Source organism: Megalops cyprinoides, chromosome 20 (genome assembly GCF_013368585.1).
Source record: "Megalops cyprinoides isolate fMegCyp1 chromosome 20, fMegCyp1.pri, whole genome shotgun sequence".
In the NCBI taxonomy this organism is placed as follows: domain Eukaryota; kingdom Metazoa; phylum Chordata; class Actinopteri; order Elopiformes; family Megalopidae; genus Megalops; species Megalops cyprinoides.
The window spans coordinates 11,043,857-11,070,962 of record NC_050602.1 but is presented as its reverse complement, the minus strand read 5'-3'; the positions used below and the strand labels follow the sequence as shown (position 1 = coordinate 11,070,962).

The 27,106-nt window shown below is 44.5% G+C and overlaps 1 protein-coding gene across 1 annotated transcript in view; it reads left to right on the top strand.

The window, feature by feature from the left end:
• The window catches only part of LOC118795954 (calsyntenin-2-like), a 132,153-nt gene that overhangs the window by 376 nt on the left and 104,671 nt on the right, over positions 1-27,106 (top strand). The window lies entirely within an intron of this gene.

Below are 27,106 nucleotides of genomic sequence, written 5' to 3'. Positions count from 1 at the left end.
GGGACTAGGGGTGGTGGTGTCTGAGTATCCGTTCTGCGCCTGAACACAGACATTAAGTCTGTGCAATTGACTTCAATTAGACATGTTGACAAGGAGAAAGTGCTCGTCGAGCTTTTATGGGATGCTGTATAGATTTTTTTTTGCACTATAGACTTGTGGAGAGAAGGCTATCTGGCAGGCTTTCTCCGCAGTGATCTCTCAAAGGCAAAATCCAGTCTTAGCTGGGGAGAAGTTTTCCGCTTTTTGTTTGTATGCGTTGCACAGAAAGCGTTATAGTTACATATGTAGCCGCGCCGTCTTTGCTATTGCCGGGGTGCAGCCCACTGAAAAAATGATGCTACATGGGTCTCGTTAAGGGCTAGAGAAAACCGTGCGCCGGTGTTTTTGGAGTGGGAGAGAAAACCGTTACCTTGATCTCGTGGAGCCGGAGAGAAAATGAGTCTCGTGCGGCTGAGCTGTGGGATTCAGGTGTTCATTAATATTTTACGCTCCTCTAAACCGGGAAAGACAGGGGGCTTTGAGTGAAACTGATGTTTTCGTTTTCGCTTTTAGTTACACGTTTGACGTGGACGATCTGAATAATTCATCTAAATACCTGCCCTTCATCAACTTCGGCGCTGGCGATAACGAGGTGTCGGCACTGCGCACTCTGTCACGAGGCAAGCGGTGTAACTGGTCAACGTCAAATAAGATCCCAAAACCGTTGCTGGAAATATGACAAGCAAATTGCAACCTGCTTGCAATGCAAAGTGCTGCACCGGCGTTTTCTTCTGTGTGAATTTAGAATTAAAAAAAAGAAGAAGCACGGTTGTGCGACTGTTAACCTTGCCGAGGAGGGCGAGCGCCTTCCTCGCTGAAACGTCAGTGCGGTCGCAGAACAGCGGGGTATCATGCCCGCTTAAAAGTAAACAAAATCATCAAGAACGGCGTGGTTAAAGGAAATCCAACAACTGCCAAATCATAATCAAGTCACACGAGGCTCCTGAGAGTATTAATCAGTCTTGCCAGTTCTTTCTCCAATGTCTGTTCTTTCTTGGTATTAATTTCGTATACAGATTGTTTATACAAATTAGAGCAAACAAGGGCAGACGTGGGTCATATGGTGATTATAAAAAAGTAGCACATACAACACAACCAAATCCTCAGTGGTCATAGTCCACCGATATTTTATTCTTAAAAGTCAGTTCTCGGATTCATAGCCTACTGGGTAAAAACAGTTTCCCTTGTGGTAAAGGTTGAGGGTGCAGGGCGTATAACTTATACTGTAGCATAACTATAGTACTAGAGCAATTACAGACCCGCAATTACAGAAGGCAAGCGTATGTGTGCTCGTGCCTCTTAATTTAAGTTAGAGTTCAGCTTTACTTGAGACCTTCAACCATCCCAACAGAAAATATAAAATATATCTTAATATAAAATATAAAGATTATTTGAATACATGCCAACATATTCTGCATGTGTTCAGACTTATATATGATGTTATCACTAAGCATATTTTGTTGAGTACATTGAGTATATAAATGTCCATATTGGACATTTTTGTGCTTAAAGTATGTTTAAAATCTTGCACTTTAAATTTGCACAGAGCTAAATTAGATTGTTCACAAGTAATGAATTTTAATCCAGAAAACAAGAGGGTCACTTTTATTCAAAACCTTAACTAATCTTTAAAACGAAATGTACAACTACAACAAAATTCTATTTATTGTAAGTTCAGTGGAAGCTTCTTGAACTTTTTTTTTATATAAAGGCATCCAAAAGCTTCCTGTTTCCATGTGGTATGTAAGGATGTGAGACATAGAAGAGATTAATCAGTGGCATGCATCATGGGTAGGGTCATGGAGGTCATTCACTTCCACAGGTTGGAAAATGGATTTACTCACAAAAACCTCAGAAAAACCCAGAAACACTCACAAAAACCTGAATCAACCATTTTCCACTGTAGTGTCCATTATTAAGAAATTTAAGGTTGCAACCCTGTCAGGAAGAGGATACATGTCTGTATTGCCGCAATGTGAGGTATATGATTAGGGAGGCGGCTGTAATTCCAAAGACAAGTTGGATAAATGTTGCCTGTGTCTGTGCCTGTGTTGCAAGGAAGAAGCCTTTTGCTTGAAGGAGACAACTTCAATTCACCAAAATATGTCTGATTGACAATTGGAATGGATTTCAGATGATCATGACGTTCACCAAACTTCAATCCAATAGAGCATTTGTGGTTCAAATGTAAAAAAAAAAAAAAAGTTGTTCTGGGGTGAAAACCAAAAGATCTGAAGGACCTAGAGCAGCTCTGCCTGTGGAGTGGTTAACAGTGTCACTCAGGAATGCTAGACCCACATAAAACACAACAGGAGGTGGTGTCAGTGTAATCCAGTTCAGGGAGAGGATTTAGAAAGTGGAAATTAACAGGGATGTGAATTCATGTGACCCCTGTGTTTCTTGGAATAAAATCTATTATTTTTGATCAATATGACTTTGTCCTGTGCAATGCCATTAAGGATAACATAAAAAGGTTAAGCAAAAAATTATCCAGTACATAGATTTTTTCTTCTGTTCCTTTTATTGTTCTTATTTAGTCAGGGTTGTAAATAAATATGGAGGGCATGCTCCCATATGTGCATAAATTTACAATGGGAGTGACATTAATTCATACAGTATATAATTTACGTTGTACATTTTGACATATATCAAAACATATTCCTTAGAGTCAGAATTGAATATTTTACCCTGTATTGATACATTTGTAATAAACTGCTGCTTAGCCCAATCCCATTTTTAATTCAAAGGTGCGCATACGTATTAAACACATCAATGCATTCTAATAAACAGAAATAAATTCAGTGTCCCAACTTATTACATGAATATGCAGGTCTGTTGCATTAGGCAGCAGAATGATACTCATTGCCCTCTATAAATGTATTCTGCTGTTTGATTTTTCACTACAGAAGAGGGTGCAGGAGGGACTGATGCAGATCATTGTGTTGAGAGAAGGTGATTACGTGCTGCTCTCTTCACTTAGTCAAAACAGTGGCTACTGCTGCCAACTACCCTGGCAGAATGGGATCCTGGGACCCTGGCACAGGTTGGCGCAGTGGCCGACTTTCGCGAATCGATCAGTTCTGGGCTCACGTGTGAAATAAGGTGTCCCCATTAGGAGTAAGTGCGATGTACTGCAGGTAGGCTAACCAGTTGTGCTGTTCTTGCATTGTTACCGTGACCTTGTGGCAACTTCGCTGGGATGCTATTATGTGGTAGCCGGGCAGTAGCGGGCCGCGATAATGAATGTGGAAGGCTTTTGTCTGTATGTGTGTGTGGGGATCTGATTCACCATAACATTGGCGAGTCCCTGGAGACCTCTCTGCGCCTTTGATACTGTATTGTATACCCTGCTCTTGCTAAAAACCTCAAGCAATCTAAGGAGAGGGAGGGGAAAAAATGAGGCAGCCAGGGAAAGGGGGAGAGAGAAAGAAAAAGGCAGCGTCTCCAAATAAAAGGGTAAGGAGAAAAAAAATCAGTGGCAGATTTATGCTGACTGTTTCAGAAAAGAGTTTGGTTGTCAAAGTGGTGCATAAATCCGCCGTGCGAGAACGGAACAGCTAACATAACTCAGGCCTCCGAGCGCCGCGACGCGTAAAAACCGGCGTCTAGGAAACGTGGCTCTTTTCGTTCCGCTGACGTCGTGTTGGGAGCAGATGGCACGGGGAAGAAAATCCGAGCGATGAGGACCAATTTAACCCCCCTCCCGGCATCTCTGCCTTTGTGTCCAGAGAGTGAGTGTTTGCTGGAGTCAGGCCATGCAACGTTAATTAACCGGCTCGCATCGCAAGTGCCAGTGTGAGCCGTGGAGAGGGCAGGAGAAGCTGATGTACACTGTGGGGGGGGGGGGAAACAGCCACTCTGTTAGCTCCGCACTCCAAATGATCTCAGAATAGAAGGCGCAGAGATTCTTACCCTCAAAGTCACCATTTCTGTCAAGCCATTAGTCTTGCTTGATTAACAATCAGGCAAATAATTGTTCCAAACCGTTCCAATCAGCAGTGTCGGTAGCCTCTCTTATTCAAAGTTTATTTGACCACACAGATGGTTATGGTCTCCTTTCTCCATGTCTACAATCTGGGATTATTGACAAAAATATCAAATAATCTGCCATTTAAGACTGTTAGACTGCATCTTAAACACTAATGAAAATTGACTGATTTTCGAAAAGGTTTTGGTCGTCTGTTTGTATTGATTTGTCATGATTAAACTGATGCTACTAAATTGTACTCTGTTGTATCATCCGAACTCTCTCGTATAACATGAGCAAAAATGACGCTACCACACCAGTTGCAAGCAGGAGAAAGGGTAACGACCTGCCAATGAGCAAGGGCTATTCACACAGTTGGAACGCTTGTTACTCAAGCAAAGCAAACAAAAATCAATGATCAGATTAAAGCTAAGATATCTACCCCATCTGTTTCGAGCCCGCCAGCCGTCACTTACTGTCAGTGTGCTGACCTCACACCCGGCACACACAGAGCCTTCTTCTCTCGGACTGCTTTCGCACACCGCAGTGGTGGTGTTTCTGCCACGCAGACGGACCCGGGGTGGCGGGGTGGAGAGGGTAAGGGGGGGGGGGGTGTGACCCAGTGTGCTGTAGCCGCCTGTCCAGCCGTGCAAGGGCCGCTGCGCCGGGCTGGGCTTGGTTCCAGCGCAGGGCGACCGCGGCCTGTGCTCTCTCAGCCAGGCTGCGGAGCGGAGTCTGCTGTCTCTCCGCCTTATACTCAATTAAAGCTCACCGGCCGCCCGTTGGGGGAGTGAGAGGGGTCTCTGCTACGCCGTCCTTGAATTTTTGCACTAATTGGCAGCGCAAGGAGCTGATTTTGCTGACAACTGTTTTGCCAGTGGTGAAAGATAGAGAAGAGGCTTTGTGGTGTTTGTGTGGTGTGTGTGTGTGTGTGTGTGTGTGTGTATTTGTGCAAGTGTGCATGTGTCTGTTCATGTGTGGGTCTTCATCTTCATGTACACATTATGTATGCATGCCTGTGTGTGTGTGTGTGTGTACATTATGTATTTGTGCTTGTGCTTGTCTGTTTGTGTATGCCTGTGTGAGTGTGTGTGAGTATGTGTTTGTGTCTGTGAGTGCTCTGTTTAGGATGGGATATGATCTATCTGGTCGGGGAAAGTTGAAGTACTGCCCCCTGTGGTTAAGAGCTGCCAGTGATTTGTTGTTTTCTGGAGCATATCTCAAGAGGTCTGCTTGAAGAGGAAATTGGGAAATAGTCTGTCAATTTTGAAAAAAAAAATCACTGAAATCTTGCTTTCCAGAATGTTGCTAACCAGCAGAGGCAGAGACTTGGAGTCATACATGACAGCAATACAGATTGCACCATATTTGTGTACATAAAACGTGTAGGTCACATTATAGCTTACCAAGCACAGCTAATATTTAATTCTAAAATCAAATGAGTAGCACTGAGCAGGAGGACACAGAATTTACTGTGCATAAAAAGTATAGGTTCTTAGGATTTTGTTACTTCAAAATATGTTTATTTTAATGGAACGTTACAGGTGAAAGTGTTTTTGTTAAGTTATAATCATTACAGCCCATTGAACAAATCAACAATTAACAAATTAACCATTGAACAAATTTGATTAATTTCATATTCTGTAGCATACAGTTTAAGAGTGGCTGGTGGTTGACTGATTTTAACAGGCAGTTCATTAAAATCATCACTGTTTTTTTTTGAGAAACAGATATTATCAAAATATGTTGAATAAACAACTGCAGACTCAGACCTCCAGCCCAGACCTGAGTTCAATGCTTGGCTTTGTTATTAACCAGCAGTGACCGGGAGTCCGCGGGAGTGGAACACAATTGGCTTCTTGCCGCTGTGGCCGGCTGGGTTACATTGACCAGTGTCCCCTGACTGAACTGCTCAGTAGCAGCCTCTGGTGACTCATCAGGCACCTATGAATTCGTCAGATGATGTCGTTGGGGGTCGTGCGTCTCCTGCATTCAGGGTTGGCCCCCATGTGGTGCATTGTGGGACTTGTAGTTCAAAAATAACCGCTGTCTTTGAGATGAGTTGAGTCATGAACTTTTATGTATTCGGAATTGTACAGGATGTCAAAAAAACAATATACAGCAACAGTTGTACAGGCAGTTAGACATGAGCAGTAACAAATGGCATGTATAGATAATTTAATTCCTCATGGGGGTCCTGGCCCACTCTGCTGCAGAGAAATGCACTCATACACAGCAGATCTGCCTGAAGGCACAGATATACTATTTATTGAACAGATGTTCCAGTGTTCTTAACTTTGAAAATTCTATCTCCACCACTGATGAAGCTAAATGGGTCGTGATTCGCTGTATATTCATAAAGAGGTGTGGCCACATACAGAACATCCGTTAACTAGCGCAGCAACACGAGAGATTGTTGTTACCACAGAAGTCCATATAATAGAGGGAAAAGCTGACAGTCTCCCAAGGGGGAAGGGACAGGGCGTACCTGACCTCCCCATAAAGTATGGCTGGAGAGGATGGTGGAGACAGGGGAGGAAGAAGTTAAAGAGGAAAGCAGCCAAAGCTGTACCTCAGTGCTTCGCCCATCTGGAGAGAAGGTGAATATGCGGGGACTGGTTATTACGGTAATGGCCAATCGCTCGCTTCGCATCTTTTTGGGTTTTCCAAACTCTGCCTGCTGTGGGCCTGAAATGGCCCTGAAATGTTCCATGTTTGTTTTGGTGTAAGATTTGAACTTTGCAACTAACTTCATCACAGTTGTTCCAGAAAAAATCCAGCTGTATAAATGGGTTACAGAATTTGCAAAACAGCAAGTCTCTCTGGAAGATGTCTCTAAGAATTGTCTATTTTTTCCCCACTGAGTTGAGAAAACAACATTTTTCAGCTTCCAGCAGGGACACTGAATTTAGCTGCACTGGCCGTCTGCAGTCGGGATGCCGGCCGCAACTGTTCAGATATAATTAGATCTCCCGTTCTTTCCCGTTGTAAAACGGCCATTTCGCTTTCGTCTCATGCGCTGTGCGCGGTCAGGGGTTAGGTTGCAACAGGGAGTTAGTCGCCCATGCGAAATGATACTAGTCGCTTTAAAATGTTTTCACACCCAGGACTGTCCGACTTTCATTACTGGAGCTCTCATCATTGATGTATTCAGATTTATGGTGATGATTCGGTTTTGATAAAAAATAAAGCAGTGTTATGTAAACCCCCCTCATTTCCGGTCGCACCTGTAAAAGGGACGCTGAAGGTGATTGCACAGACTGCAGGTGTGTTCTGAAGACTCCAACAGCTGCACTGCTCTCATCCACCTCTCAGGAGAGGCTTTGTGTAACTCTCTAACCTCTGTTTCCATCTCTGTCTTTCTTCCCCTTTGCCTCAATTTTCTGTCCTTCCTTCTTTCTTTCTTACCCCTTTTTCATTTATAGAGACCTCCGTCTCTCTCTCTTTCTCCTGTTCCTTCTCCCCCGCTCTCTTCTGCTCTCTCTCTCTTTCTCTTGCTGCGTTTACTTTCAAACTGTGAAAATAGGAGTCTTACAAATGGTCTGTAATCACAACCTAAATGCACACTCATTTACATTAGAACTAGTGAAGAGCAAAATTCTTACAGGAAGTGTGTATGCGTGTGTGTGTGTGTGTGTGTGAGACTGTGTGTGCGTGTGTGTGTGTGTGTGTGTGTGAGTGTGCACCTGTGTGCGTCAATGTTCATGTGTGGGAATGCGGGTGTTGATCAGTGTGTTTGTATCTGCGTGTGTGTGTTTGTGCGTATATGCGTGTGTTAATATGTCTTTGTCATAGTATGAATACGCATGTGCATGTAATGTGAGTGTTCAGATAGCATTTTACCTATTGCCACGAGAAAGGGAATAGCAGTTTGGGACTTTAACATGATTACCCACACAGAAAAACATCAACTCGTCTGTGCCATGATGTGAATGTAAACTGCTTACTTGCTGCAAAATTAATAGCGTATGATGCTGGCAACAGCTGCCACAGGGAAAATAAAAAAACTTGAATTGGAACAAAAGCGTAGCAGAATGAAACAACAGAAAGGGAGAAAGGAAAGACGGCGGAGAGGAAGTGTTGCCTTTCTAGTGCGTTTCAAAAATAATGTAAAGGAGTTCTGAAGGCGTGCTGTGAGTGATATTGCCTAACCCACTGAAGTGGGCCTGGCGCTCGGGGTGAGAACTTTTAACAGCAGGGGAAAAAGAATAAAAGCTTGTCCCCCTGAATGGAGTATTAATTTTCATGATGCGTTCCTCACTCCGGCATAATTTTCCCCTCTGCCCTGCAGTGACACACTCGGTTGAGTTTAAATGGATCTGTTAAAAAGTGTCTGCTTTCATCAGGCCATTTCCATATTTCTTACACGGCTTTTTCAGCGGAATCACCAGTAACGTTCAGAAGCCCCGTCTGAGTTAAAAGCCTAATTTTTAGGTTTATTATCATTTTTTCTTTTCTTTTTCCTCTCTGGCCGCGCTCTGGTTTGACGGAGTAATGGGAAGGGTGCTGCCCTGGGCGGTGCTGTCGCAGTGGGGCGGGGTGGACTTATTGCTTCTTGTTTACAGGGGACAAAAAGCAAAAAAAAAAACAAAAAAATCCATCCAGCGTTTTGAAAAGCAATCCGGGAATCTGACAAAGCGAGCTTTATGCCGTGGGCGGCGACACCCACGATTCGGGTGGACGATATTTTCTCTTCTGGAGCGCAGTAGGGCGAAATCTCCCATGAATCCTCTGGGGCCCGAGAGACATCGTGGGTTTGCGTGAGTTATGTCGGATGGGGGTCCTTACTCATTCATGTCTCTTTGATATAAGGCCCCTCTGCCCCCTGATCCTGATACACTGTGCCTTACATCATACATCACCCCTTTGCTGTGCATGTTCTGCTGTTGACACTGTAGTCAGGGGTTCTTGTTCACTCAGCTGCTTGCATTTCCCTTACATCAAGTTTCCATAGCCGTAGCATAATTGTAGTCATGTAGTATAGCTTTGTGGACACCTCTTTGCTGTTGTTTATTGGTTTTGAAGTTGTGTGGCTGTGTGGGCAAGTGGTTATGGTTATGTGGCTGTGTGGGCTGTTTGTGTGTGTGTGTGTGTGTGTGTGTGTAGTGCACAAATATGTAGGAGAGAGTCAACAAGTGTGTGTGCGTGAATTGTATGTGTGGCAGGGAGAGAGTCTGTGTATGTGTGTGTGTATGTTGTGCACAAATGTGTGTGTTTGTGAGGCAGCAGACTCCAGCACAGATGCACAGTGTTAATGTGAATTTACCAGATCGCCACTGAAGCCCAGAGACAGTGCTGTCTGCAGTGAACTTAATAGGAAGGTCGTGAGTCATTAGCTCTTTACTTCCATCATTAAGTGCACAGGGCAAGCTGGCTACAGCAGAGGATCTTTAAATGGATTTGGGAACAGACTGTGTGTTTTTCTCCTCTTAGGACAGCATGCCAATGAAGGGTGCACTGCTGTGTGTGGCAGGCCTGCTGGTGGCCTTGCGGTCTGCCTCTGTGATTTTGTGCAGTGCTACATCTGGTACTTCTGTAATGCTGGATATGTAGCCTCATGGCTAGTACATATGGTTCCTCTGTGTGAAGGCTAGAGCCTTCTGCACCAGCCCTTTCCGTTGAACATGGAATCAATAATGCACAGGCCATTATTATATTCTTAGCCTTTGTGTACAAGTGTGTGTTGGATGGGGGAGTGTAATTGTGCATGCCCAGGTATGTGTATGTATATATGTCTGTGTGTGCACGTATGTCTTTCTGTGTTTGTTCACTTTTGTGTGTGTGCATATGTTCATCTGCATCTGTGTGTAAGTGTGGGTCAGTGTATATGTCTGAGTTGGGGGTGTTTCAATGGTAGTGTGCTTCTGCAAATCTGTTTGTGTGCGTGAGAGAGAGAGAACGGATCGGCAGGTCGGCAGCTAGGTAGGCAGAAAGTTACCCATGAGTACTAATTATTGGGGCATTCTGGCCAGGGGTCTTGGCCTCAACATCTGTCTCTGTGTGCTTTGTGTCAGCCACTGAAACGCAGGGGGCAGCACTGAGCCTGCAGATGCCCTGCTACACCCGCCCAAAAAGCTGCTATGTACATGCATGAGATGAGCAGGAACCAATTGGATCCTGCCTCTATTTTCTTCAGAGAGCATTTTAGTGCCCCAACACTGCCCCCTACCTATTGGTGCAGGAACTGCGTAGGCACCAGTCAACTCTCTTGTATCCACTTAATTCTCATTTTCATCAGCGCCATGATGTCCTCCTTTCTCTCTGACGCCCTGTTACTCCTGCTGGGGGCCCTATTAAAGGGACACCTGTGGGGCAGTGCATCTGAGTGGAGCTCCAATGCCTTCTCCCGCTAGGGGGCTACTTCCTGGGGATCCCAAACCTGAACCATCAAAAGTCGCGTCTTATTCACCAACCCCCCTTCCTGTCGTTTCCGGTCACACCATTAAGAGCTTTCTGCATTTACTGTCGGAACTTACTGTGCAAATGAGTTTTTTCCTGGAGCTGCGAGAATTGCTTTCCCGTAGCAGTGCGATTTCCTCTAATGGAAGATCTCCAGGGGTCTGTATTACATCCACGTAATAACTGCGCCTCTGGATCGGGATCTGCTTGCTTGTTCTTTTTTTTTTGTATATGTCACGAACAGACCTGTGAAAGCAGGGGAGAGTTTTGATTGTTCTGCCGGTATGCGGCTGGCTCGCTGGTCATTATTGCTGCCTGTCCCTTGACGGAATAAGTGGCGGAGAGCGCGGAAATGTTTTATGGTTTCGGGTGTGGGTGTGGTGCCCGCCTCGCGCGGCTCCCGGCGCAGCGCAGCACGTGCTCCGATCCGTCACACCGCTGGTGATTCACACCCCTGTGCCGCTATGCCTGTTCCCGTCAGTAAATAACAACGCTGACAGAAACAGAACACTGGGGTCACGTGACGCTGAGGTAGGGGGAACTGAACGTTGGGAGCTTGTGCCTTGTGGGGAGGGGGGGCAGTGTATGAGCAGAGCCTGTTCTGGTTTCAGAGGCGTGAAACTTGTTGATGAAGTAAGTGCCCCCGAACCAAACAGGACGCCATGATAACCGCCAGTTAGAGGTTCGGAGAGCTCTGAGAGCTCGCCCAGGGATGTAACCCGTGACGGCTGCCTTGTGTTGTGGAGGATTATGCCGTGGTGATATAAGTAAGCTGTGTTACAGCCGGACGACTCATGGTTTATTCCGCTCTCTCTGTGGGGCAAAGAAATCTATCGCAGGGCACTTACCCCCTGGCCATCTTTAATTCAGTACTGAGCACCAGGCAGAGAAGCAACGGGCATCATATTGATAGTCTGTGCTTCTGAACCCCTATCCCCCTAGAGTCAGGATGGAGATTGCAGCCACGAGGCCAGGGGAACCAAAAACGCTGCAGAGAGTTTTAGACATTAGCAAGTAAAGGGTTTATTCCTGTTTCTCCTCCTTCTCTTCAAGGATGCTATTTTGTGCAGTCTAATGAAGCCTGTTTTTGAATTGCCAGTTGTATATACTAGGTTCATCTCATTCCAGTCATTGTTGGCAAATAACACAGCCGGTTTTGAATGCTAACCATAGGGATCAGCCTGTGGTGAAATGAACGCCTTACTGGCTGAACCACTTGGGACCCCTAATGAAGCCTAATTATAAGTTTCTCGTCTTATTTTGTTTGTACGTGTGTGGGCTTCCTCACTGATACCAAGTCAAGTGCCCCTGTGAATTACGGTGCCAAATTGCAGCTTTTATCAGTGAGGCACTGACTTGTTATATGGATGTAGGAGTTATGAAATTTATATATTTTTCTTTTGGAATGTCATGAAGAATGTCATGTCACATCTGTCATTGCTGCAAAGGTCACGCTGAAGGAGCAGTTGGTAAAAAGGTCCTGTTGCAGAAAGAATGATCACTGGCTCATGTTACCATAATTTTAGTGATGTCACTTCTGCTTCCTGCTGACAGTCAGCGTGTCATTACTGAAGGGCGGGGGAGGGGAAGGGGGGTACAATTCATTTCAAATGTCAACCCAGTCACCCCTGCTACACTCTTATGCAGAGCATTTTATGACATTGGATTATGTTATATTCCATTGGGAATGCCAGTCATCAAGTTCTCCCTTTTGAGAATGTTACAAAGGAAATAATTATACTACATTCCTGAGAAAGAGTCGTAAACCTCTACTAGTACATGACTATTCTCCAGGGGATTACAGAGCTTATTCCCAGCTGTATGAAATTCATTAAAGCACTGAAAGCTCCTGCAATGACTACTTCCTGACTCCCCCTGCTCCAAATTTTTCTGCTACGTGTGTTAACGCTGCTGCCCTGCTGGTAAGGAAATGATATTGCAGTGAAATATAGGAGACACTCTGCTGCATGTTTGGCAAGGTCTTCCGTTTGAAAGCATGAGACCCCACTAGAGTTTTCTGTTTTTTTTCCACTCTTTGATATATTGAGAAGGAGACCCTTCTCCAGCATAAAAGAAGAAATGGTGGTTTAAGTGCTACTTTTAAAATGCATTTTAGCAGAGGTTTCAGTGTAAGTGAGTGCATTGTTGTTTGCAAATGCCGCTTATTACGGCAATCATCTGTCTGTTTGCTCTGGGTGTGCTTCCATTCTGACCCCTCGCCCCCCTTGCCTACATTACACTTTCTTAGTCGCTCTGCAATTTAAAATAATCGGCCTTGTAATGATCCTCTATTATTGTGTCTGTCTGGGAATCATTTCAGACTAATTTGCCCGTGTTTGACATTACCTGAGAGGGCTGAGCGCCTCTGAATCACCGCTTTAACTATTGAGAGGGCAGACACTTAGCTGCTGTGGGACAGGAGAGGTGAACTGCCGGGGCCGGGGTGTGTGCACTAGCTTGTTCTCTCTTGGATTTGCCTGTTGATTCGGGTTGTAAATCGAAGTAGCAACGTTCTGCAGCTGCACGGCAGGAAAAAAAAAAAAAGTCGTTGCTAAGACACTGACTTTGTGTGGCGCGCGATAGAAAAAAAAACCAGAAATTCACTCTTTCGAAGTTTACGCTCCTTTCTTTTTTTTCCTCAAGGTCAGTGTCTGTTTGTAACAGGCTGGACTGATTCAGTGGAAGCTATCTGACATTTCTCAAAGCTGATCGGATACAGAGATCTGACACAAATCCATCCCTGTCACTCTTTATGTGTCTTCTAAGAGGAAAAGCAGGACAGGACATGTTGTTGCTACCCTAAGCAAATAGGTGCTAAAGAAATGGAAAATTTTACTGCCCCTGTCCAAATGTGCAGAACCAGAATGCTGCAGAACCAGGCCAACTTAAACCCATTTCACTTTGACTCAAGATAACCCAGCTTAGTGTCTAATGAGTGGGAGCCTACAGGCCAGTGTAATGTTGATGTGAATCCCTGCCAGTGAAAGCGTTTCTCCTTCTGTCTCCAATTTCAACATGTAAAAGAGATAATGAAGGAACAGAAAATGAGCTGGTTTCAGATGAATCTACTCTGCTGTTGGCTTGTTATCGGGCTCCACCGTCCAAAAAACAATCTTCATGTTTGGGTCAGCTGGAATTACATTATTGTATTCTCCTTCCATTAATTTTCTCCACTTTAATAAGTACTGGAATGTTTCCACTTGTTCCAATAGAACAGAAGATTTTTTCCCAAGGAAGAAAGCGGGAAAAAAATCAATGCTACTTTGCACAAACGAAAGTAACCTTTGCATTGGTTCCCTTGCTGGTGCAATGTATAGATTTCCAATATCCATATACAGGTTGGGCATTTTACATTTAGAGTAAGTATGTTATTTGTCTTGTTACTGCTGAAAGATTCTGTGTAGAAAACTGCCCGCCTGTTTCCATGACAACACACATGTGGTCTTTGACCCAACACTACTAGTGAATCCAGGAACACGCTAATGACATGTAGTCCAACAATGATTAACTCCAACAACTCAGAGATCCAGTAAATGTGCAAATCCTTGAATTCGTTTTTCCCTATTCAGCTTTTCAACACAAAACAAATTTTTACCAACTGAGTGCAAATTTGTGAGATCTGTGAATGTGTGTGTTTAGTTAGATATACACTATGTACACTATGTATACTGTGTATGTGTATGTGTATATGTGGGTGTGTGTGTGTGTGTGTGTGTGTGCGCATGACTGCTTACATGCTCTTCTCCATGCAGCCTCCTTCATCCGCTGGCTAAGAAGAGGAGAACTTTATAATCCCTGTGTCCTTTGAAAGCCACAGTGCTTAGTGTCAGTCGCACAGTTTGGCTCTGTGGCTGGCTGGGAGTGTTGTGTGGAGAAGCATTTATTGTTAAACTTGCTGACAGCTGGGCCTGTGATGTCTGCACTTAAAGACCAGCGACTTCTGCGGATCTCTTTCTGACTGCACTGTGAAAAGACGAGTGGGGGGAGTTTGGGGGGGGGGGGGGCAGTCTGGCAGGTGAGACCCGGACCGAAGCTCCATCATGACAGCTCTGCTGGTTTTTCACCTGCGGGGAGTTTTATTTGTTTTCCTACCCAAGAACTGACACTGAGGTAAAAATAGACTAAGATCTAGCAGCCACACTGCTTCCTGCAGTCAGCACCTATCTTTTCCCAACTGCTTTCGGGGGCAGGAACTTTTTCGCAAAACACGCTCTAAACACGGATTTCCCCCTCACCGAATGCATGTTCCTTTCGATTAAAGCAAGGGTGAAAAGGGAAAAAAAAACAGACAGTATGAAATGATGTTGGTGATTTCCTGTGAGATGGTTCAGAGTGCCTCCCTGCTATTCAGAAAGGATGGTAATGCAGCTGGTTTTCATTGTTTTTAATCCTGCTCCGCTCATTAAGAGCTGTTTACCCGACGCTGCTCACACAACCAGCTGACCTTGAGTCCGTCACTCACTTAATCACATATTATTCAATTGATTCAGCAGAACTGAGACTAAACACTCATCAAGGACATTATGTGTACCTCATGAAAATAAAACACACACGCACACTCATGCAAGCATGTGCATATGAATCTGGAGTGTAGCTATAATGTGGTTTGCATTTCAAATGGTGGGGGTGGGCATTGAAGGGTAACTGGTGTCGCCCTAGAAGAGCGTGACTTTTCTTGTGTAAAACAGAAACGGATGACTCAATCAGACCTTTACTCTAGTCCCACATCTACACCTGCCCCTCCGTCGGCGCTGTTTAACCTTGCCCCTCCGTGCTCCTGTGGATGTATCAGTGTGTGCGCTGTGTGGGTGATTTAACACCTCCCTGTGAGCTGCTGGACTCAGAGCCATGGCTGGAGCTCTTGCTCTTCTCCTGCCGTGCTGCGCATCAGCTGTGATGTATGTGTGTGTGTGTGTGTGTGTGTGTGTGTGTGTGTGTGTGTGTGCATTTCCACATTGATAAAGTTGTCGTAAACAGAATCCATCAGAAGCAGAAAGGCTGGCAGAAGCTGGCTGAAGGAGCTCATAGTGAACGGCTGTTCTTTCACGATGCTTTACAGTTGGTAGGAGAGTGCACAGGTGCTATTTAGCTCCAGCTGTGTACTACTTGCCCTCCCCTCTCTTTTTCCCCTCCCTCTTCATCCTCTTTCTCCCTTTCTCCATATCTCTCTCTCCCTTTCCTGTCCTGTCTCTTTTTGCCTCTCTTTTTCTTTCTTTTTCCCTTTCTCTCTCTGATCCTCCTCCTTCCCCCTTCTCTCTGAGCTATATGGCCTGTTTAATAGATAAAGTTCAGAATAAATTTCTTTGTCCTGAATTTTAATCTTGCTGTCAGTTGTAGTCATCAGAAATTTCTACATTGGGAAAATGAGTGAGACCATATATTTCCATATGATGCAAAGACATGCTAGTAAATGCATACAGTACTTCTAATCCTGCAGGACTCTTATAGGCGAAAGAGATTTTCTCTGATCTCCCGCCCAACATAGCGTGAGTCACCTGTCAAAGTTAATCAGTCAATTTATTGTGAAAGCCCAGCAAGAATCTACCTTGTTTTGAGCCCCTCTAAAAGCCAACAAAAATGGGTCAATTTTAGCAAGATTACAATTATTGTCCCTATAATCGATGCACCAATGCACTTCCAGCATATTCGTGAGTGGTGCTCTTAATGGGAACCTGTTTGCTTTAAGTGGAAGCAAGGAGAAAGACTTCAGATAAATAGCTTGTTATCTCTCTCTCCGGGAGCACATTATACACATTTATGTGGACACAGCTCTTTGAGGGGAATATATAGGCTTGTTGGTTTGTCTTAGTAGGAGTCTGAATGAGAATTAATTTGAAGCCAAATGCCATTTGCTGTTGTGAATTCTCTGTGTGTGAGGAACTGCAGTCCTGCCTCAATCTTCTTCATCAAGTAAACACCTTTAGTGCAGCAATCTGCTGTCTAAAAGGTGCATAGTTACTTGGCTTGGGGTTTAACTCCTCTGAACCTCATTTGCTAGGGTTAACATTTTAACCACAAGGCCACTTGAAATGGGCTGTGAATGTTGCGAGGTTTATTTGAAACCCCCCTCAGATGTACTCCGGAAAAAGGCTTCTGCCTACTGGTTTTAAAGCCGAACAAAGAGAAAAAAGACGATAACAAAACACACTTCACAAGATCTCTCAGGGATGAAGATGTAACATTTTAATTCTGTTTTCCGATGCTCCTTCCCCCTCCCCTCTCCGGCTCCGAGCAGCACAGATCGCTTCAAAGCTGTTATGCGAATCTGTGATACGAGCCCTGCATCCCTCATCGCTACAGCCTGGTGATGCCCTCCTGCTGGAGGGGTCACGATTCGCATTGACACCGAAAACAGTGGAGGTCCCCCCAGGGGGCGCTGTGCAGAAATTCAATCTGTATAACTCTATAAAAGGGGGAGATGAGCTAGTTCCCCAGGGTTAAGGCCCGATGTTTATGGTAGCATTAGAGGAAAAGGTTCAACAAATGTACCATAGAAGGCTGGTGGAAGATGCAAGGTTCTGGATGTTTAATATCTTCACAAATGCAGTAAGTTAATAAATTAATGTTTATAATGCATGCTTGCAGAGAAATCCTCACACAGGTAGAATGACACGCCAACCTCCCCATTATATCTGGGTTCAGCCAGCTGGTTGACTGCCCTGTGATTAAAGTGTCACTTCATCTAACAGCAGCTTTGGAAAATATGTCTGCGTGTGTTTGTGTGTGTGTGCATTTGTGTGTGTGCAGGTGGAGATATGGAGGGCACATGATTGGTCTGTCTTGTCCCTGCCCTACACCCAGGTAGAGACACCATGGACCGGCGAATCCTGTCTGTCCGCCTTCTCGATTAATTCAGAACACTGGAATCTGTTAGCTGTCAGGAGAACGCAACCTTTTTCTCATGTGGGACCAGACACCTATTATCTTGGCTGTCTTTGCGGTCAAAGGTTTGATAAGCATAAGAGAGGACCACGGGAAATCATTTTTGTGGTTTTCCGGTCACGTTGAGTGAAATTTCGAGCTCAGAAAAGGAGTGCAAGACCCATGTGGTGGCAGTATGGCTGATGTCTTCATATTTTGTATCTGCCCCTGCTGGTGTACGAAGCCATGCCAAGAGAGCTCTCCCTTCGGCATCATCTGACAATTGAGACATACTCCTCCTTGGGAAAGAAATTGCAAAAAACAAACTACAGCAAGTGTCTTCCTTCCCTTCACCATTATGTGAATCTGCATGTACTCTCACATTTGCTCATTTCTTTTCCTGTCCATTTAATGTTCTACAAGTGTACACAGGTATTGGACACTCAGAGACTTTTATGTCTGTGCATAATTTTATTTATTCCATTTAGCCATTTTTGCTGTTTTTGTTTGTGTTTGTCTTAGTCAACTTTGGAGAGATGCCAGAATCTGAGTGATCCCCCCCCTCAGACCCATCTCTCTCCGCCCCTCCCCCGTCCTCCACCCCCTGCTTGTGTTCAGTGAGTCTCTAATGAGTGCACCTGTTCCTCCTCGTGGTGCTGGGTGCCTGGGTTTCCCCCAGAGACAGCAGAGACGGCACTGCCAGATTCTGACTCAGACTTTCTGCAGCCCCCATCAGCTTCACAGGCCCTTATATTATTATTATTATCTTTCATCTTTGTTGACAGAAAAACAAAAACACAATGATCCATCTTTTGATGGCTGAGTGAGCTAATCTCCTTCCTCTCCGCCGAGATTCAAAACAAAAAAAGGTAGGTAATATACCCAGGAAGGCGCCGCCTGGTGCTGTCAGATTAACTCAGCGTCTCCCAGTATCATTTTCTCGCCTTGTTTTTTAATACAGCGACATGTTTTCATTTTCTTAGAGGAAATTCAGTCTGCATTTGACTGTCTGAAGAGGATCATATATGATTTCTTCCCGTTAAAGATAAGTCGCTTCCTGGTTTCCTGGGTGTGTGCTTCCTGCGCCTGTCTGCGCAGTCGGAGGACTGATAAAGAGGAACCAGGTGTAAGTGCTGCGCCTGTGTTCTTGAGCAAGGTGTCCCATGCAAGATACTGATACCAGGGGCTGTTCTGTCTCTGTCGTGTGGAACATCTCCGGTTGAATGTTCCCGGTATCAATCGGCGATACCTCTGTTCCAATGGAAAATCACAGAGTGCTGTCACTTCTTTATCTGGGAATAAATTCCCAGCATGCACTACACCACTCTCGTGTGCTGTGAGCCAGTATAAGGGAGGGAATGAAAAGGAGACAGAGAGAGGGAAAGATTTTTAGGGAGTAGGTGGCAAAGTTGGAGAAAGGTGGGGAGAAGGAGGAAGAGAGAGTGAGGGAATGAGAAAGAGGAGAGACAGATAAGGAAATGGAGGGGGAGACGGCAAGAAGCTTTAGGCTCGGAAACCTACCTTCCACAGCACATATCACATTTGGGGCTAGATAGGAGGAAATTGGATTCATGTGACAGTCTTTGGGCCAGCTCGGTCCTGGAGAGAAGCTTTCAATCTCAGCTCCTCCACCCAAAATGCTGTACTTCACTGCAGTAAAATCCACACTTTTAACTTTGGGAGATACTACTAATGAGAAGGAACTGTGCTGCTAGTTTTCCAGTAGTGAAAGAAACATACTGATTTGAGGCAAATGCAATGCCCTTTCTTTATGAGTATGATTGTCATAAACCAGATTTGTATAACAATTGTGATGGATTTGTAATTGATGGAATAATGACAGAGAGAGGCCTGAATGATGAAATATGCAATAGTCATGATTACATGTCAAAACCTCTGTCAGTATCTTGACAAGGTTCAATAGTGTGTCTGATTTGTACGTGAGGCCCCATTATTTTCCAGAATGCTGGTCTTTCTTACATCTTTTCTTACACCTGTGCACAGGTGATGAGGTTATGAAAAACAGTGGTGTTGAGAATCCAGAAGGAGGTTCATGTTTAGGGCATGGTAACTGCCCTAAAGATCACCACTATCCTTTTTTCTTACAAAGCACTGGATGTTCTGAATATTTAATACTGGACCGGAATCAGTCAGACATTGAAATGAGCGGTAGCTTGTGTCCAACCTCTCAGCTCCTCAGTCTCCTTGATTCTGGTCACGTTAACGATGGTCTTATCTGTCAATCTATGAGTTATTACTTTCATCGGTTTATAAGCCAGTTCATCATATTTTCTTATATTAGACTGTTAAGGAGCCTGTTTGGAGCAGTTTGTGCTTTATCCCATAACACTGCTTTTTTTTCAGGTGAACTAAGAATTCCATATTCCCTAGACCAGAAATGCAACTTAAGAAAGAGGATGCAATAGTTGATTTGGATTTTCATTACTGTGTGAACCAAATCAAATCTAGTTACACTATTGGAAATTATCTATGGGAATGTGTCTAGGGTCCCATTTGGCAAACAGATTGATCCAAGCCTTACCTCCTACGATACATATTTTCCAATAAGCAACCATGTACCATTACTGGAAACTATGCTAGGCAGACTGTGAATATACATGTATTTGCTTCTGGGGATTACATCTGGTGCAGACATCATTATGACCATTTAATTGAAACACCTTTTTCAGAGAAAAAAAGCACAATAATAAAGAAATGAAGAAAAGAATCAATAACAAGATTAACAAGAGAGGGGCTATGAATCATTTCTGTGACTATTAAAAACAAGTAACCTAGTACATGAATAAATTATCTCCCTTGCCAAATGAAAAATGCATCATTTACAGCGATAATGTAATTACTTGTGTTGGTAGGGTTTTGTGCTTCTCTGTGCGGGGAAGAAAGAGAAAACTTGAACCGAAGCCAGATGCTCTCCGCACAGCGACACAATATCCTCCTCTGACACAAACCTAATGCTTCTGCTGGAGAGGATTTATTAGGTGCGCTCCGGACTGGCAAAGGTGTCTTCATTTCTGTCTTTCCATAAACCAGAAATGTAATGCGGAAAAATACAGGAATACGGAAACACATTTAACTAACACCCCACGGGACCGGAGGTCAGACCAACTCAATATGTGGACAGGGCCGTGTGCTGTCAGCTTGTAGAAAGTGAAGACACCCTTGTGTCTCTGCTTTTATTCCTAATGTTTTGGAGCAGGAGGAAAAAGATTACATTGAGTAACATTAAAAAAAAGAATTAGGAGCAGTCCTCTGTGAATGCCAGAGTTCTTTGCCTCAGGTGTGCTTCACTTTGTGAACATCAGAAGAAGAGCCTAAGTTTTGAAGTGGTGTCATAGAAAATTGGGCTGTCTGTGAAACATGGGTGGAATCCACACCCCGTGTGATCATTCATGTTGTCATCTGCTAAGCAGAAATGTCTGTCATGTCCCTTTTTGCGGCTTATATTCTGTTTGCCTGCTGTCTGTAAAATATTTACACAGGTCTGGAGTTGAGCTTTGAGGGTGTGCACAGTATCCCTGTGGGGGGTGGGGAGGTGCTTTATATTTTCTGAAAATGTAACTAGAGCCTCTGTTAAATAGCAGTCTATAGTATGGTGAACTATATAACATATTTTTATATATTATAAAATATATGCAGTCGTTTAGAACACACACACACACACACAGCAACATACATGCATACAGTCAAAGCACTTAAAGTTTAAAGAAATTAGGAATTCCACCCAGCATGTCACCACCGGCTGAGCAGGGTTACCTTTGTATCACCATCTGGACGGTACTTGAAAATCAAAGCACCCAGTCCATTTGTAGTGGAGTGGATATGAAGGGCCCACAGTTCCCCTGTGTGTTCTCAAGCCACCTCTCATGAGCGAGAGGAAATGATTCATCACTTAGCAACAGCCAGAGTGCCACTCCAAAGTTTGGAGAGAGCGCAGAGTCCTTGGGTGAAAGCTATGAACAGGGTAGACTTTTTGCCGGTGCTTGGATTGTGTTCCTTCGAGCAAGTCGGAGGGCTGTATGCATGTGCTGACAGCTTTTTTATGTATTTTAGGAGACTGCATTTTCAGGCTATATGCGGCTACTCATAAATAGTGAGCAGAGCTGGATACACTTAATGTTTATGTAAGAATTATGCATGAGGTGAAAATTGAATGTAATTGAAAGCATGGTGTCAGGTCCCCACTGTTTTAAATACTTTACACTGGTGAATCAATAAACTGGAACAGTGACCCCCACCTCATATCACCTCATCTGAAGAGCTTGAAAATGTTTACGAAAACCTTGATGCAGACATGAATTTATGAAGTTGGCAGGTGTATTTCTCTATGATTCCAGTTTTTTTCCCCACAAACGGTTGCACGCTGACATTGTGACCTCACCAAGCACTAAGCCCATTTGGGAGAATCACTTTATCAGTGATGAGTTCATTTGGGCCGATCAGTGTACTTCCATAAGAAAAGCAAAGTCCATCATCACCAGGCAGTGTTTTTAGGAGGACTATACCAAAGCGATCCAGTAAGGATTAAAAAACTCATGTCTCATACATTATGCATTAACAGTTGTATCTAATATGTGGTCTGAGCAGGAGTGTCTTAAGCAAGCTTTGGGTACAGCTGTGATATTGTAGCAAATGTGTGCAAGGGCATATTAAGGAACAGGGTAGGTTTTGTAAGCTATATTCAATCCAATGTAATCTTGAGTGTTTGCAGCACATACATTTGCTTAGCAGGCACTCTGATCCAGAATTGCTTACATAGCTTACAGTTTTTTTTAACAGGTTATCCATTCAGTAAGCAGCTGGATGCTTACTGAAGCAATTGGGGTTAAGTGCTGTACCTTGCCCAAGGGTACAACAGCAATGCCCCATCTGGGAATCTAACCAGCATCCTCTGGCTCATGAGCCCTGCTCCTTCCAATATGCCACACTGCTGCCAGCACTGTAGAGAAGTGGCTGTGTCTGTTGCACCGTGGCTGTGTCTGTTCCGACAGGGCCCAGTCAGAAAAGTCCGTACACAGAGAGCAGTGCAGCCCCTCTTTGCTCCAGCTTCCTGTTTTGAATTTCCACGCAGAGGCACGTGTAACTGACGGTTGGTGTGGAAGAGGGGGGGGGGGATTTTTAGCATGAGCAGCACATAAGCAAATTCCCCATGCCCTGGAGCGCATACTTATCTCTGACCTCATCGTTTGTTAAATATTGTCCTGACAAAAGCCGCAGATAGCCTTGACAGCCCTGGCTGTGCCTCGGCGGCTAATGTTTTAGTGATAAAGAAATGTGTATTGTTTCACAGAGCGCTTTTGGAGAGATCAGACATGCCAGCTGTCCTTATCTCCTCAGGTGATGTCTCTTATTGTACCTGCGTGGAATATCAAAAGAGCGCGGATACAAAAAACTAGGGAGATGACTCAGGGCTATTGAGCACGTTAGCAACAATTTGTGTTAAAACCGAGGGCATTTTGAAAGGCTGGATGAAGAATGGATTTTCATGTGCATTGCTGTGTGTGTGTGTGTGTGCATTTGTGCAAATTGGTGCTTGTATGTTTATATCCATATATATGAGTGTGCTGGTCTATGTGATTGTGTGCATGTGTTTTTTTTGTGTGTGTTCACATGTAGACATGTCTAAATACAGTATATTTGCTCTGGCCTTGTAGCCACTGAGAAAACAGAGAGGAAAAAGCCAAAGATAGACAGTGAAAGAGTACAGCACTGAAGTTTGAATGGCCACAGGTGGTGAAGCATTTGAACGAGAGGTTCGGTCTTTAAGACTGAGAGTTATCGACCCCTCCAGGCACAGGGTGACTGCGGCTGCTGGTTGTCTCTGTATGAGCCTTGAAGGATGAGAGCGACAGCCTTCAGGAGGTTTCAGAACTCGGGCCAGGCCAAACAGCTGCCATTACGCGGCAATGTTTCATCATCCCAAGTGAACTGTTTCACTGCTGTAATTGGCAGTTGTGTGAGTAATAAACAACGACAGCAGCCAGAAGAACCAGTTGCCATGGAGATCCAAGAAAGCAAGAGTGATCATATTGCCACTGTACTTTCCATTGGTCATAATAGTAGTCACAGCCCACCACCACCACCCCACCCGCCCCACATCTCCCCTCATTTCCCCTAAAGTTGGCGGCGCATGCTTTACTTATGCACCATTTTCAAATAAGGTTGTGTGCTGTGTAAAAAGATTCCTCTCATCAGTCACAAACAGCTCGTTTTCGGCTGTGTGGTACACAGACAGAGACCGCCGGGGCTGGGAACCATGTGCAGACAGCCTAATGCAAAGTGCCATCCTCAGTCAGAGTACGAATAACTCATGCCAAAGGGAGGATTCATACGGGCTCTCAGATGTTCAGGGCCACTCTGACACTGCGCTTGTTGTTGACTTCCTGTTCCTATACATGCTAAAGGTCTGATTATTCCTATACAGAACTGGACTTTTTGATATAGCAGCAACAGGGACTTTTTCATGCATTGTGCTCTTAGGACTTAGACTAACACGCACACCTAGTGGTTGAAAAAGATCTGTCTGTCTATTAAAGAGAAGTGATGTTCTCCTAACAATAAAACAAACAAAAACAAACTGGCAGCATGTGTGACTTAGATTAAAATGAAAACGTCTCAAAACTTAAATCGCCTCATTAACCGTGGGCACTAGCATCAGAGACAGCAGGGAATAGGGGAGGGAGAGAATGAATGTATACATTAAGGGTCAGGCACAAATCATTGAAATGGGAATTTGCGGCCGATGAGTGCTGCTTGTTATAACTGGTATGCTTGCTATCCCATAGGAAGAGTCAAAAGCAAGTTCAGGGCAATTATAAATTTAACAGTGTGTTCTCCTCCCCTGAATCTTGCTCACGAGCAGCCACTGAATAAGAGCACAATAGATGGAAAGCCTCTACTGGCAGTAACTGGTGCTCAAAAACACTGTTCCCAGGACTGTGTGGGCTGTGCTCAGTCTTGAATCTTATTTAAGTGGGTGTGTGTGTGAATTTGTGTGGGTCTGAGTGTGGGTGTGTGTTTGTGTGTGCGTATATGCATTTGTTTACAACTCAACTGTGTCTACTGACTGAAAGTCACAGCCTTTCCCGAGAATGGCTGATTTGTACTCTATTGCCTCTGAAGTAATTAATGGTTACAGAATTAACAAATGATTTGGGAGTGTGAAACAGTGCTGCTTTGAATTCCCGAGAACACTAAGGGTTGTTTGTGAGCAGAGGGGGCTTTTTTTTTTCCTGCCAGTGCGAAGGCTGATTTGTCCTCTCCTATTGTGTGAGTGGCATAGCTGTCGGTTTTGTGTGAAAGAGTACGGTCTGAAAAAAAAAAAGCACATAGCTCAGAACGTAACCATGGCTCTGGCTTTTTCCACAAAGAATGGCACTCCTCTCCTTTGCGGCGTGAACTCAGAGGCACAATGGCATCCCCCGGCAGCGTCCGGATTCGGGCCCAGCGGCGACGGCAACGGAGCGCGTTCCGCAGGGAGGGAGCAGACACCTGTGGAAACAGATATGGGGTCAGATTCACATCCGGCACAGACACCAAGTCGTAAACACCAATAAAACACCTTTTATCAATCTACCCCAGGACCATTCCCACTGAGAATGAAAAATCGCTGTCGTATTTTTTTTCTCATTCAGAGCAGCAGGCAGACACTTTTAAATGCTTATCAAGTAATCAGTATAGTGGAGTTTTAAAATTAACATCTTGGAAGAGTTTTCAAAAATCCCTGTGGTGTTATCTCAACTTAGACAAAGTTTTTTTTTACAGGAATATACCATATATAACTGCACTAATTTCTGACACCTCTTCCCCATGTTCATCTCACCTTACTCTGTTTTTCTTTAACCTTCTGTCTGTGTGAGGGTTAACAAGATCCTGCGGGACCTTTGCAGTGTAGCACTGGTAGCACTTGTGCACTAGTGACATGATGCAAAAAACCAATGTGCATGCCACCCAGAACTTTTGTAAGTGAGCCTACCTTGTTCTAGCCCCTGAACTGCGAAGGAGTATTTTTTTTCTAAGTTTAATATTGACAGATGTCTCTTTACATTACATTAGCATTACATTACATTACATTCATTTAGCAGACACCCTTGTCCAGAGTGACTTCCAGCACAAAAGGAGAGAACTGTAACGCAAGAGTACAGAAGTGTAGCACAAAAGAACGGAATTGTAGCGCAAAAAAACAGAAGAGTACCCAGCAGAAGGACTGCTCTTTTACTGTGGACACAAGATAGATTTCTGTTCCAGCAATGTGAGACCACCTGGAAACGTCTTTGTTGTTTTCCAGGTTTTGATTTTCACAGTCTGGCTGAAGTTTCGTCCATGATTCCCATACAACCATGTGGTGTCTGTTGTGTTGCCTTGCGCCGAATCTGTAAAACTCTCAGATACGGTGATGAATCGTTTGTACCTTAGCGAAAACTGCACTTGTTGTTTTATTTAATTTCCATTCCTCAGAGATAGCTACAGTTGAGGCAGCGCTCTGCAAAGTGAATCTGTTATCATAATGTTTTGTTTAAGCTATTTTAAATTCTGTTTTCGCTTCCCCCCCCCCTCCGAAGACACGGTGAGTTAATCACAGCAAACTGTGTCATTTAATCCAGAAGGCCATGTGCTGTAAAGTCATAGCTGCTGAGCAATGGCCTGTCCTTTGGCATCACTGCTACTCAAAATGAAGCACGTTTTCCCCCCCCCCCCGAACTTTTAATGAAATCTGCCTGCTCAAACCATCTTTCTCTTTATTATATTACAGCGTCTTGAAATCCTTCATGCTTTGTTCCCAGGCTGAGCTAGCATTTTGAGAAGGTTTTATATGCGCAATTATTTCTGCATTAGGGAGGCATTACTTTATGCTGGTTCCCTGAGCCCATCTCTTTTCCCGGCTCTATCTTTCCTTCTGTCTGTCTGAAGATGTCTGGAGGGAGCAGGGGGAGCTGATTTGGTGCACTGCGTTGTGACGGCCATGTCAAACAAATGGGGAACAAAGCACAGTGGCAGTTAGCTTTAGATGTCCTGCACTAATCGAAGATGGGTGACAGTCCTTATCCCATTGTGTAGATAGTATTGCTCTTCTGTTTACTGACCCCAGATCAGTTTTGTTTTTGGCACACAATGGTTGGTTTTAGGATTGGGCTTGTTCTGGATCAGTGATGGGGACTCCCTCTATCCAGAACATCCACTGAAACCCATTTTTAATGTGGCTCATGCTTGTTTCCTCCATGGGGGCCTTACTGTGACGCAGGGACTCCCTAGTTACAGTGAGCGGGTGGGGCCAAGAGCTTCAGAATTCTTGAAAAGGTCTTTTGTGGCCTATTGGTTTGAGCATCTGCCCTGGCAACAGAAGTTCGTGGGTTATGTCGTTAGCGGAGACAGACCGATGACTTTAAACGTGGTACGCATTGCTCCACTGCTTTATGCACAGAATTAAATGGGAATTACTGGGGTAATGGCCCTGCAATAGCCTGGACTCCTGCCCGAGGGGCACACTAGTATGTCAAGCTGCTTCATGTCACAGAGATCTGGATGAGCTTTTACCTTTTGCACTTGGCCCTTAGTTACTCAAAGGGCAGAAGGGCAAAGGTTCTCTCCGCCAGGGTATTCCCATTTTGCATATCCACTGTGGGGTCTTCCCTCAGATAATACCTATGTCATGCGCTCTGAGACGATGTGACACCGCCAGACAGGGCTTAATCCTCCGTCTGTTGAGAGGTGAAATAGTGCGGGAGCTGAACGCCGCTGTCCTCTGAGCCCGAATGCGTCTCTGCCTGCTGTCAACCGCTTATCCATCTTCAAAATGGCAGATTTCAGTGACAGGCGAATCAG